At 50.7% G+C, this 13652-nt stretch overlaps 1 protein-coding gene across 1 annotated transcript in view; it reads left to right on the forward strand.

The window, feature by feature from the left end:
* The first annotated feature begins 6389 nt into the window (after positions 1-6389).
* Positions 6390-13652, forward strand: part of AHDC1 (AT-hook DNA binding motif containing 1) — a 48570-nt gene continuing 41307 nt past the window's right edge. Inside the window, 1 exon segment of the mRNA XM_037985624.2 lies at positions 6390-7662. The gene's annotated coding sequence lies outside the window, so the exon portion shown is untranslated.

The raw sequence follows: 13652 nt of genomic DNA on the forward strand, positions 1-13652 counted from the left end.
ATGCCCAGAGGTTTTACTGTGGACAGATGTAGAGGCGCACGCACATCTGGGCCTCCTCCTCGACCTCCCTGCCTAGGGACATGGTAATCTGGCGCCTGTGGCTCCAGGGAGGACTCTGAGGAATCTTCTGCTCTGTCAGAACCCCCCACCCTGGGCCCAGGGCCAGCCCCCACCTCTAGCACCAGGCCTGTGGTCGAGGCCATGGCAGCTGCACCCTCAGCAGAGCCCTGACACCTCTTACCTATGTTCCCCACTGGTCACACTTGCAGGGACACCATCTCCTCATGCACATGTTCACAACAGCCCCCCATATATAGTTTCTCACTCACTCGCCCCTCCTTCGTGTGTCTCCTCTTGTCTTTCTCAATGACTCCCTCCTAGCGGAAGTGCACAACCTCCATCATGTACACACACGGCATCCTGTGCACACACACAGCCTTACACACACACTCATACATACCCAAGCCCTCATGGCATGCGTACACAGCCCCCCGACAAACACACACATGTACATGTTTGCATACTTCCCTGCCTTCTCACACAGGCCACTTCACAAATGCAGCACATACATGTGTCCTCACCTCTTCTTGCCCATGTACACACACGCGCGCACACACACACACACTGAGAGCCTCCCTCACACCATCCTTTTCCTTCCTCTGTCTCTCATAAACACTGTCTCTGCCAAGAGTGTGGCCTGCTGCGGATTAGCTCTGACGGTATTTGTTACTGCTCTTCACCGTGTCCTTGCCCTTCCTGGCCTCAGTCTCTCCCTGTCTACCTCCGGCCCTGCCTACTGTGGCCTTGTATTCTTTTGTCATTTCTCTGTTTAGTCAGCAGGTCTATACAGAGCATTCACTGATTCATTCAACAAATATTGATTGAGCATTGATGAGTTAAGCCCTGGGGATACTGTAGTGACCAAGATGGACATGAGCCCTTCCCTCACAGGGCTCTCAGTTTTGTGACCAGCCTATTTGTTGCCTGTCTCTTCCAACTCCATTGTAAAGTAACCCTTGATCTTGGATGTTGAGGGATGTGTAGGAATTCATAAGAGGAAGCGTGGGAAGGGTGTTCCAGGCAGTGGGAATAGCGTATGCAAAGCCTGGAAGTGAATCAAGTGTGTTATGCTGGGAAAGCAGAGGACATTCACAGACCAGAGGAGACACTGCAAAGAGGCCAGAAGGCAGATGTCACAGCGTGTAGATATCATGCCCTGGGGCTTGAGTTTTATCCAGTGGGCTACAAGGGGTTATGGGAAATCTTTGGTGGCAGGACCAAGGGAGGGAGAGACTGGAGGCAGGGAGGCTAGTTGAGGGGCTTAGGAAGTGCAGGTGGGAGATGATGGTCTAACCTAGAAGTGGTGAGTAGGATGGAGAGGAGATTCAATTAGAGTTAAGGATCAGTGGGGTTCCAGTTCCTGAGCTGAGTGACCTTAGGAAAATCATACAGCCTCTATGAGCAGGGTTCATTGTGCAAGGATGGGGCAGTGCAGCTGTTGGGCTTGTGGTAGCTGCTCAATAAATGACAGCCATTATTGTCAGTTATCACTTGGATATGGGGGGACATCAGATGAAGAGATTTACTGAACATCTTCTGAGAGCTGGGTACTGTGCCAGCTGCTGGGGCCCAGACTCGACTCTTAGTCTACAGAAAGCTCACCTGATAACCATATCACGCAGACCGCAGAGAGGGAGTCTTCACTTTCAGCTCCACCCCAGAAGCTTAAAGGAAGTTGTCAGGGTTCTGGGTGGCTCATGGAGGAACTGGTATTGAGCTGGCTGGTAGAATTTGGGCAGGGAGAAGTTGGGGAAGGAGCTTCCAAGCAAACTATGTGAACAGCAAGCCCGAGGGCAGGAACTGAGGTTGGTTGAGGTCTAACCAGTTGCTGCACAGGACAGAAGGGAAAGTTGTCAGATGGCCTTATGGAGGCGAGGCCTCAGTGGCTAGCTAGGCTGGGGGGGGCAGCGTGGAACTGAGCTGCCCTCTGAAAATCCAGTGTTGTAGCGGTGACATGGAACGGACCCCTTAGAGAGCTTTAGGTTCTCCTACTAGGTCATTGGGAGACCACAAACAAAATGCCTTGTCCTCCCCTGCCTCAGTTTCCCCATCTGTGCAATGAGCCGATTAGTCTTGTGTAGGAGGCAATTCTGGCATCACGTCCTAGGGGTTGGTTGGTCTAGCCAACTGGGTCAGGCATTTTCTGGCTTGGGATTCTGGGCCTCAGCAGTGCTTTCTTCCAGAGCATCCTAAGCCAAAGAGTGGAGGAAAGTGAGGGGTCCTCAGAGATGGATTTTGGGGCACTCCAAATGAGGGGCTAGGGGCTCAGCACAGAAGTTGGGGGGTCTTGCCGAGACCTGACTCCAAGCCCCAAAGGGGACCCAGAAGAGAGGGCCAGGGTCCCTCCTTTCTTCCGCCCTGACCCATGTGTTTAGGAGGGCCCAGTGCCCAACCCCTGACCTAGAGGGTGTCAGGACCGTTCCTGCCCACTAGGGAGCAGGGCTTGGAGTCCCCCAGGGATAAGGAGCCAGGAGGCCAATCTTGGGGTGGCAGAGCCAGGTGGATGCCTGTGCGTGGCTGGGCTCCGCCGTTGATATTTGGGGTTGTCGGGGGTTGTGGTATAAGGCAGGTTTTGGCGACACACGCCCCCAGCCCAGGCTGCCCTGGATCCTGGCTACAAGGGGCCCGTTAAGCACCTCACCTGTGAGGTGGGGCTGGGAGAGAATTAATTTCCTGTGCTATTTTAATTTTGCTGTATTTAATCTGCTGTTTATTTTAATTAATTAATGACGGGTAATCGCCTATCATAACCTACTGCTGCTGGCTCCTCTTCCTTTTCGAATGGGTGGAAGGTTGGGCCAGGTGATTGCCGGGTTAGTGGTGGGGGAGAGGGAGGTCCTTGGGGGCCTGTCCCTCTCCCCTTCTGCCCCTCTCATCCCAGGGGTCCTCCCCACCAGGGGTCCTCTCCTCCCATCTCACCTGTGGCTCCACCTTTCCCTCCCTTTTCTCACCCAGGTCTGCTTCAGGGCCTTGGAAGTAGTGACTGTGGCAATGCGGGGCCTGACCTGAGGCCCCTGCCTGTCTCTCAATAAACAGTATTTTGATGTCATAGGATGGTGGTTGGAAGGATGGGGAACTTGCCTTGGATGGTGCTTAGGCACCCTTGGGGAAACTTTTGAAGTTGGGGTCATTTTTTAACAGCAGCCCCTTTCCCCTCTCCCCAACCCCAGTGCCCAAACAGCATCCCCATCCACATTTTCAGGACTGTGGGACACCAGCATGTCTTAGTATCTATGGACATATCCTTGGGTATGAGTTCAGTTATTCATTAATCCCCAGGACAGACCTCCAGGGGGATTATCCCCTTGTATAGAGGAGCTCGCTGAGGCTCAGAGAGGCTAAGTAACTTGCCAAGGGTCACACAACAACTAAGCAGCAGGGCCTGAATTCTGGCCACAATCTGATTGCATGGAAAGAGTTAACAGTTGGAGGGAGGGGAGGGGAAGTGGCTTGAGGACTAGGGTGGGGGGATTAGGACAGAAGACTGATTAGGCCAGGAAATGGGGTCCTCTGTCTCTGGAGGATGTGGGGAGGAGGAGTGGGTCCCTGCCACAAGGGGCTTCCCGAAGGTGTGCGGTCTCTGCTACCTCTTCATGTTTCCTTGTGTGTCTTCAGTTACATGTTTGGAATGGGCTTTGTCACTAGCTCTGTACCCTACCACGGGGACCTTTCCAGAGCTAGGTGGAGCTCAACTTTTATTTATTTAACAAACACGTATATAGTGTTTACCATGTCCCAGATACGATTCCAACTTTGTAAATAGATCTTCACTTAATCATTATAGCAGCCTTTTATTAGTGTCTTTGTTTCATATATCAGAAAACTAAGGCATAGAAAGGTAAAGTGACTTGCCCAAGGTCACACAGTCAGTATGTGGTGGAGCCGCCCTTTGAACTTGAAAGGCTGGGATCCAGAGTCCTTGTTTGTTCAGTTGTTCATTCTTTCTTTCTTTCTTTTTTTTTTTTTTTTGAGACAGGGTCTTACTCCTGTCACCTGGGTTGGAGTGCAGTGGAGCAGTCACGGCTCACTGCAGCCTCGACTTCCCAGGGTCAGGTGATTCTGTTCTCAAGTAGCTGGGACTACAGGCGTGCATATTTTTAGTAGAGACAGGGTTTTGCCATGTTGCCCAGACCGAGTAGCTGGAATTACAGGCGCCTGCCACCACACCCAGCTAATTTTTGTATTTTTAATAGAGACGGGGTTTCACCATGTTGACCAGGCTGGTCTCGTACTCCTGACCTCAGGTGATCCACCCACCTTGGCCTCCCAAAGTGCTGGGATTACAGGCATGAGCCACTGCACCTGGCCTGTCCTGCCCCCTTGTTGCCCTAAGTAGGAGATGGGAGCCCTGAATTCCTGGGAGATAAGGCATCTCTGGGGAGCCTCTAGTCTAGGTCAAAGGGGAGACCTAGCCCTGCCCTTCCCAACACTAAGGTTGATGGGGTGATAGGGCAGAGTGCTATGGGGGAAACAGGCAGAGTGTCAGGCTGTGCCTCCCTAGGAGTGTGCAGATCAGCGGTTCAGAAGCCCCTATAGAACACAGCTCGCCCTGCTACAGTGCTGGCCGCCAATGGGAGAGGTGGAAGGGTTGGCCTCAGAGAGCTTGCTGCCCAGCTAACTGGGAAAACAAGGCAGATACGTCCATTCTCAACAGCTGGATAAAACCATAAGAGAAAAACATTGCATAAAATATCATGTCATTTAAAGAATTTGGGCTTTGAATCCTGTGTGTCCTTAGTTACTTGACGCTTCTCTGAGCCTCAGTTTCCTCACCTGTTGAGGGGAAATAATAATGGCACTGATGCTATAGGGTTTTGTGAGGCTCAAATGAGATAAAACATGAAGGTTTAGCTTTGGAGCAGGGGCTCAGTGAGCATCTCTCTAGATGCTAAGATCCAATACTTGGAGAAAGAAAGGGTCCCTCCCTGGGGTTGGCATCAAAGCAGATCAGGATGGGAATGGCGAGGATGGAATGGGCAGTGAGCGGCCCGGCTTTGGAGTCAGACTGCTTGGGTTTAAATCCCAGCCCCTGGGAGCTGCTTTCCCTCTCTGGGCCTTGATTTCCTTGTCTATAACATGAATATAATACTAGTTCTTCTCTCCTCCATAGGGTGTTGTGAGGATTAAATTAGCTGATTAATTTATTCAACAACTAATACCAAGCAACTGCTGGGTGCCAGACATGTTTCCAGTCACTGCAGATTGTAAGGGGTCATGTTAGCAATCTTATTATCATCGTCATAATCTGGAAAGAAGGGACAACTATTTGGGAAGAACACAGAGAGGAGGCTGAAGACTTTAGAATGGAGATAAGTGACAAGATAAGATGCTATAGAAATAATAAAGGGCTGATACTTAGTGCTTACTATGTGCCAGGCACATTTGCTCATGAAGCAAGTGCTCATATTATCCTTATTTCACAGATAGACTCAGGTTCAGAGAGGTATAGCGACATGCTCAAGGAAACACAGCTAATAGGGAGAGGGTGGAGCTGCAGTTTGAGAGACTCAAAAGCCATACTATTAATCACAAAGCTTTAAACCTGATTAAGAGACGAGTTAGGGGTGAGGGCATTAATCCAGCAGAGGAAGGAGGGGGAGACCTGGCCAGGAGAGGGAGAGAGGGAATAGAAAGGAAGGACAGAGGTGAGCAAGGCCTTCAACTTCAGGAAACAATTAGAGAATGAACCAAATCAACGTACACTCCCCGAGTGGGTTTTACTAGCAATAAACAACAAGGCATGAGCTCAGGGAAGGGAGCAAGTGAAGTCTGGAGGGAGGGCTTCCCGGAAGAGGTGAATCTTGAGAAATGGGTAGTTGAAAGAGATGGGGGAGCCAGAGCATTCCAGGCAGGGTGCACGGCACCAGCAAAGGCCCTGAGGTGAGAATAAACAGCGGTTTAGGGCCGAGAAGTGGGAGGAAATTGCTGAGTGAGATCAGGATGAGGATTGGGAGGGCTGGTGACCTCAGGGACATAGGAAGGGTGACAGATTTGAGAGGCTTAGCTAATGTAGAAATAGAAATAAACAGCCGGGCACGGTGGCTCACGCCTGTAATCCCAGCACTTTGGGAGGCCGAGGTGGGCGGATTACCTGAGGTCAGGAGTTCGAAACCAGCCTGGCCAACATGGTAAAACCCCACGTGGTGGCAGGCGCCTGTAATCCCAGCTACTTGGGAGGCTGAGGCAGGAGAATCGCTTGAACCCGGGAGGCGGAAGTTGCAGTGAGCCAAGATTGCGCCACTGCACTGCAGCCTGGGCAACAGAGCAAGACTGTCTCAAAAAAAAAAAAAAAAGAAAGAAAAGAAAAGAAATAGAAATAAACCCCCATCTGGACAGAAACTACAGTATAGTAATCAAGAAAGCAGGCTCTGCAGTCCAGTCCTAGCTAGGTTGCATCCCACTACGTGACCAGGGCAAGTCAGCTGAACATCGCATCTCCAAAATGAGTGGTCATCAAAGTACCTGACCCCTCCGATGAGATGCTCTGTGAGGAGTGCTTAGCACAGTGCCTGGCACGCAGTAAGCAGTTGACTCATGTATTCATTCCTTAACCATCAAGTGCACATTTGATGTCAGGCGCTTTTCTAGGACACTCAGCAGTGAACAAAACAGACACAAATCCCTGCCCTCAAGGAGCTTACATTTAAAGGGTAAAACAGTTAATGTAAAAACAAGTGAAATAAATGGTCATTAGATGGTGATATGTACGAAGGAGGAAAATGAATCAGAGAAGGGGCATCGGGCAAGCCCACGTTACAGGGCTATTGCAGTTTTAAATCAGTGTACAGATGGAGGCTGTTGTTACTCTTATTTGTATAGTAGGTTTTAATAGAAAAAGCACCTTCCAGTTTACAAGGCAGTTATTCCTCGTGAGAATCAAGTGAGATGCAGGTATTGCCATCCCCATTTTATAGATAAGGACACTGTGGCTTGAAGACAACAATCCGACTGAATCAGGAGTCATGACTTTGAGGACAGAGCTATACCTGCTAACTCCCTGTGGGATTCGCTGTTCTGTTCCTGAAAGTCTAGAAGACAGACAAAAGAGATGGGAATTGGAGGGATGTGGGCAGTGCCGAGGTGGGTCAATGTCCAGGGATGGAGCTGCACTGGAGAGCAGGGGCAGAGGCCTGTTTCCTGGAGCCAAGCCTGGCCAGCTTCTGCTGGTCTGGCAGAATCAGGGTGAGTTCAGAGGTTGGCTGGACCCAGAGGCAATCCCGAGGGCATAGCAGGGGAGGCCGGAGACACTGTGTGATTGAGCAAAGGGGCAGAATCTGTCCAGAACGGAGTGAGTGTGTGGGTGGCGTTGAGACTCAGGGGAGGGCAAGAGAGGAGAGGAAGAAGTCAGCCCTGCTGACCAGATGAGAGGGAACAGCCAGGAGGTTGGTGGGGCTGGAGCTGGCTCTGAAGGCCCTTGAATGTCAGGCTAAAGACCTTGGCCTTGATGTTGTCAGCAGTAGGGAGCTGTTAAAGGTTTCAGGGCAGAGATGCAGTGTCGTGAGAATGGGATTTGAGGAAGGTGTAGCTAGCTCGAGGTGGAGGAGATTCAGTGGAGGCGACTGGAGGTTGGGAGCCCACTGGGAAGCTGCCACGGCCAAGCAGGTGAGAAACGATGAGGTCAGATCAGAGAGACCACTTGGACTGGTGGAAGGAGTAGGGCCTGGGAGAGGATACCCCTGGGTTCTGGCCTTGGATCTGCCCAGATTTTCTGAGGGTCCCTTCTTTATTATGCACCTCTGTTTTCCCATTTGGACTGAACTAAAGGCGTGTGCCTGCCCTTTTTTTTTTTTTTTTTTGCTTGGCTACCATTTTGGCTAAGGACCCATTTTGAGAAGATGATGAGACCTAGGGGCTTTCTCTCCAGAAAAATTTAAAAAAATAAAAAAACTTTTAAAAAAGTTTTGAGCCTGGGCGACATAAAAAATTAAGTAGCCAGGGCTGGGCGCGGTGGCTCACGCTTGTAATCCCAGCACTTTGGGAGGCCGAGGCGGGCGGATCACAAGGTCAGGAGATCGAGACCATCCTGGCTAACACAGTGAAACCCCATCTCTACTAAAAATGCAAAAAATTAGCCGGGCAAGGTGGCGGGCGCCTGTAGTCCCAGCTACTCGGGAGGCTGAGGCAGGAGAATGGCGTGAACCCGGGAGGCAGAGCTTGCAGTGAGCTGAGATCCGGCCACTGAACTCCAGCCAGGGGGACAGAGCAAGACTCCGTCTCAAAAAAAAAAAAAAAAATTAAGTAGCCAGGTGTGATGGCGCATGCCTGTGATCCCACTTGGGAGGCTGAGGTGGGAGGATTACTTGGGCCCAGGAGGTTGAGGCTGCAGTGAGCTATGATCATGCCACTACACTCCACCCTGGGATACAGAGCGAGACCCTGACTCAAAAACAAAATAGGCCAGATGTGGTGGCTCACACCTGTAATCCTAGCATTTTGGAAGGCCGAGGTGGGCAGATCACCTGAGGTCAGGAGTTCGAGATCAGCCTGCCAACATGGTGAAACCTTGTCTCTACTAAAAATACAGAAATTAGCTGGGCGTGGTGGCACGCACCTGTAATCCCAGCTACTCGGGAGTAGGAGGCAGGAGAATCACTTGAACCCGGGAGGCGGAGGTTGCAATGAGCTGAGATCGCACCACTGCACTCCAACCTGGCGAGAGAGTGAGACTCCATCTCCAAAAAACAAAACAAAAACAGAAACCAAGTTTTTGTTTGGTTAAAATTTTGTGAGGCTTATAAACCTGCTGAAGTCCATCTACAGAACTAAGCTAGATGATCAACAGTAATAAAAATAGCAGCTAGCATTAAATGCTTACTATGTGCCAGGCACTGGGCAGAGCGATACACCTCAGGATCTTGTTAAAGCTATATAAAAACCTGTGAAATAGTTACCATTGTTATTTGCCATTTTACAGATGAGAAAACTGAGGAGGCCTAGAGAGATGAAGTGGCTTGCCTAGAGTCAGAGTTGGAAGTTAAGCCTGGGCTTGTCAGATCCAGACCCTGAGATCTTAACCACAAAGGTTAGCCAAGGATTCTAGGATTCAGGAAGAAGAAATGGCAGGGAAGGGGACAGGTATGGGAAGGTTTTCAAAGAAAGCCGTGGAGATAGCAGAGCAGGAGAAAAGGGAAGAGGGGTAGTGGTGCCAGCTCAGCCCTGAGGGGAGACATATCAGGTAGTTGGAGGTAAGGGGCTGGAGATGCGGATTTCATTTAGAGCTTGCTGGCCTGGCTTCCAGAGGGCTTGGTATCTGTCCCACATGACCCCCAGCTAAGTGACCTGCTCTGGAGCCTGCCGGGAAGGGGTGGAGGTGGGGCTCCTCTATCTCTTGGCCTCATTATATTTTGCCCCCTTGTTCTGGAAGGACTTACCCCTAACTCTTTGACTCAGCCTCCAGTGCTGTCTCTGGAATCTACCGTCCCTCCCACATCCCAAGGCCATCAAGAAGGGCCCATGGGCCTTGATCTCTCTAGGGGAGTTAAGAAGTAGAGACACCCTTTCCATCCCAGAGAGGAGTCCTGGGGCCCATCTGCTGAGATCAGAGTAGGATTCGGAACCCAAGCACCAGGGGACCAATGTTAGGCTCTGGTTTTAGATCCTGGTCAGCAGCACTGTCTCGAACCACAGCAGGAGGTGATCTAGATTAGACTAGGCCATGGTCTTGGACTGGAATCTAAATTTACAGTGGGTTGGATTTGTTGCTCATCTAAAACGGTCATTCTGGAAAGTAAAAATTTTAGACTTTGTAAGCATTCAGTCTCTGTCATGAGTAGTACTTAACTCTGCTATTGTACCTTGAAAGCAGTCACAGACAGTGCATAAGCGAATGAGCATGGCTGTGTTCCAATCAAACTTGAATTAGAAAAACAGACAACAGGCCACATTTGGCCCATGGACCATAGTTTGCCAACCTCTGATCTAGAACCTTATTCCTCCTGAGGGGTATGTCGATTTTAAACCTAATTAGACAGTGATCTAAGCAAACAATGTTGGCCTGTCAGGCTGGAACCTTAGATCCGTGGCAAGTTAACATGGAAGGTGATCTATAGTCACACTCTTGCTGAGATCTAGATATTGGGGATTGATGAACAAGAAATGCACTAAATAGTGTGTATAAAGCAGACTAAGCCATAATCTCTGGCTGAACCTAGATTCACAGAAAATTGAGGTGGGGTGGTATGGGGTGGTGAGATTTAGACTAACACATAAGGCTGTGGTCTGGATATGAGAAAGTGAGTGAGCTAAAGTCACACAGACATTGATCTAGAAAAAGCAAAGCTTTAGTCCAAAGCCAGAACCCACAAGACCTAGAACACCAGCCTGAGCAACATAGTGAGACCCTGTCTCTACAAAAATGTTAAAAAGTTAGTTGGGCATGGTAGCGTGTAGTCCCAGCTATGCAAGAGGCTGAGGTGGGAGGATTGCTTGAGCCCAGAAGATTAAGGCTGCAGTGAGCTGTGATTATACCACTGCACTCTAGCCTGAGTGACAAAGCCAGACATTGTCTCAAAAAAAAAAAAAAAAAAAAAAGTTAGAACAGGACTATCCAGTAGACACATAATAGAAGACACATATGTGGCCGGGTGTGGTAGCTCACACCTGTAATCCCAGCACTTTGGGAGGCCAAGGCAGGTGGATCATGAGGTCAGGAGTTCAAGACCAGCATGGCCAACATAGTAAAACCCCATCTCTACTAAAAATACAAAAAATTAGCTGGGCATGGTGGTGGGCACCTGTAATCCCAGCTACTTGGGAGTCTGAGGCAGGAGAATAACTTGAACATGGGAGGTGGAGGTTGCATTGAGCTGAGATCACGCCATTTCACTCCAGCCTGGGTGAAAGTGTGAGACTCCGTGTCAAAAAAAAAAAAAGCCACATATGTAACTTAAAATTTTGAAGTGGCCACATTAAAGTAAAAAGAAGTAAGTGGAATTAATTTTAACAATTTATCTTTTTTTTTTTTTTTTTTTGAGACGGAGTCTTGCTCTGTTGCCCTCGCTGGAGTGCAGTGGCACAATCTCAGCTCACTGCAACCTCCACTTCCTGAGTTCAAGCAATTCTCCTGCCTCAGCCTCCCAAGTAGCTGGGATTACAGGTGCCCACCACCACACCCAGCTAATTTTTGTATTTTTTGTAGAGACAGGGTTTCACCATGTTGGCCAGGCTGGTCTCGAACTCCTGACCTCAGGTGATCCACCCACCTCGGCCTCCCAAAGTGCTGGGATTACAGGTGTGAGCCACTGCACCCGGCCCAACAAATTATCTTATATAACCCAATATATCCGAAATACTATTATTTCAATGTATAAGCATTATAAAAATTATTGAGGTATTTTACATTTTAAAAATATATTAAAACTTCAGAATCTGGTGTATATTTTGTACTTACAGCGCATTCCAGTTCTGACTAGCCACAGTCACATGTGGCTAGTGGCCACCATGTTGGACAGCACAGGTTTAGAAACTGACTTTTCTTTGGGACCAGGGTCCAGAGGAGTTATGAGCCAGAATAATCTGCAATAAGTAGGGTTGCACTCGCCAGAAGTTACACCCTTAGCAGACTTGAACTGGGTGTAGTCTGACTGCCTGGGAGAACATCTGGGCTGTGGGCTGGGGAGTGGGAGTTTCCCTCCCCTGGAGTCTTGACTCCCTGGCCTCAGGTGGAATCTCTGTCAGGGCTCTGGCCTCTCAGGGTATTCAGTATCACCTCTGAGCACTGGCCCCCAGTTCCTGTCCCTTATCCCAGTGTCACCTCAGTCTTGTCTGGCCTGGCAGGTCAGGGGGAGGGAGCAGGGTGGCAGCTGGACCCTTGAGAGAGCAGGAGCTCCACCCCTCCAAGCCAGCTGCTGCCAGCCTTCCTGGACTGACTCTGTGGAAACAGGGGGCCCAGAGACAGAAATAAACTGCCAGGTTTCCGGGGCGGAGTGGGGGGCCTGCCAGCCTTTGTGCTTCCTTGCTTGGGAGTGGGGGGAGCAGGAAGCAGCTCCAGGCCCTGTCCTAGGCTGTTCCCCCTGTATGCCATCTCCCCTCACCCCCAGGTGCCCCTGCCCCCATGGTTCTGAGGCTGGGCTGAGTCTAGAATTTGATGGATTAGTGAAATCTGGGGGCCCAGTAGTCTGGGACTGACACTTGGGAGCAGAGATTAGTCCTTAGGACTCTGATTGCAGCTTGGTGCCCATTTCTAGCACCCTATCATGGGGGCCCCTCTAGCTGCCGCACGGCAGGAGCTGAACAGATTCAGAGGGCTGCAGTGGGGCAACCAACCAGGAGCTGAATGATTTCTGTTGGATGCCCATGTCTGTCATTAACTGGCCAAAGGCAATTTTCTTTCCTCATTTATGATCCTATCCCCGGGTCTCAGGAGGGATGACTGTGTCCTCCCATCCCTTCCTCTTGGGCCTCAGTTTCCCCATCCATTGTGGGGTTTGGACTGTGAGCTATTGGAGAGCAGTAGGGGACAGGGAAAGAGTAGCCAGGAAGAATGTTGAGGGATGCTGTCTGAAGCTGCTGGCTTTGTGACGGGGGCGCTGTCACCAGTGCAAGGTAGGGTGCTGGTCTCTGCATTCATGTCATGACTGGGTACTGGTGTTGGGGGGTGTGGGCAGGCGGTGAGCACTGGGATGCACTGTATATATGTGTGTGTGAGGTGCTAGACTCAGGATGGCCAGTGCCTAGACAGGGCCAGGGTCACGGGTCACCACATGCCCAAAACCAGCTTCCACTGTTGTAAGGGTGACACTGGTGTGGTTCCCCCATGTCCCTTTGGGTAGATGGAGGTGGGAATGGCCCCAGTGCCGCTGTTGAGAACAGACCCTCATGCCTGGAACTGGGACCAGAGCAGGAGTCCCCAGGGACTGCCTGGAAGGGAGGAGGGAAGCAGCAATGCTTATCCTGCCTGTGTCAGGGTGAACACTGTGTTCAGTGGTTAATGGGTTCTGGAACCAGAGTTTCTGACTTTAGGCTCTGACATTGTGTGACCTTTGGTGGGTCACTTAACCTTCATCGTGAACTTCAGCTTCCTCGTTAACAAAAAGGGGATAACATTACCTACTTTATGGAGGACTTATAATTAAGTGAGCGCATGCTAACAATGCAAGGCAGGTGCCCCGTGTTGGCAGTGACCATTGGGTAGTCGCTAGGCACAAATAGGTGGTCAGTGAAAACGTATTGTTCGGATGTCCAGATGCTTTCCCTGCAGAGGGCCTTTTCAGACCCCTTCATTTTAATGAGGAAAACGGAGTCCCCCAATTGTGACAGCGTTTTGCCCAAGAAGAGGAACAAAACCTTTATATGGCACCTACCCTATAAAGCCAGGTAGCTCATCCCCAATTGACAGGTAAGGAAATCGAGGCCTGTGATTGGCCGCCGGTTCACGGTGGCGCTATCCAGTTAGGCCTCAGTCCGCCGCTGCGGAGGGAGCGCCGGGCCGCCTGTGCTCTCTGGAGGAGGGGCGTGCAGGTAGCGGGCGCCCTGGAGCCACTGCCCGAGCCAGGCGCGCTATTAATAACCCTGCCAGTCAGCCCCGGCCGAGAGCGCAGGTCCGGACCGCTGCCGGGCGCCTCCCGTCCCCGGGCCGAGCCCGAGCCCGAGCC

The sequence above is a fragment of the Chlorocebus sabaeus genome, chromosome 20, assembly GCF_047675955.1.
Source record: "Chlorocebus sabaeus isolate Y175 chromosome 20, mChlSab1.0.hap1, whole genome shotgun sequence".
NCBI lineage: Eukaryota > Metazoa > Chordata > Mammalia > Primates > Cercopithecidae > Chlorocebus > Chlorocebus sabaeus.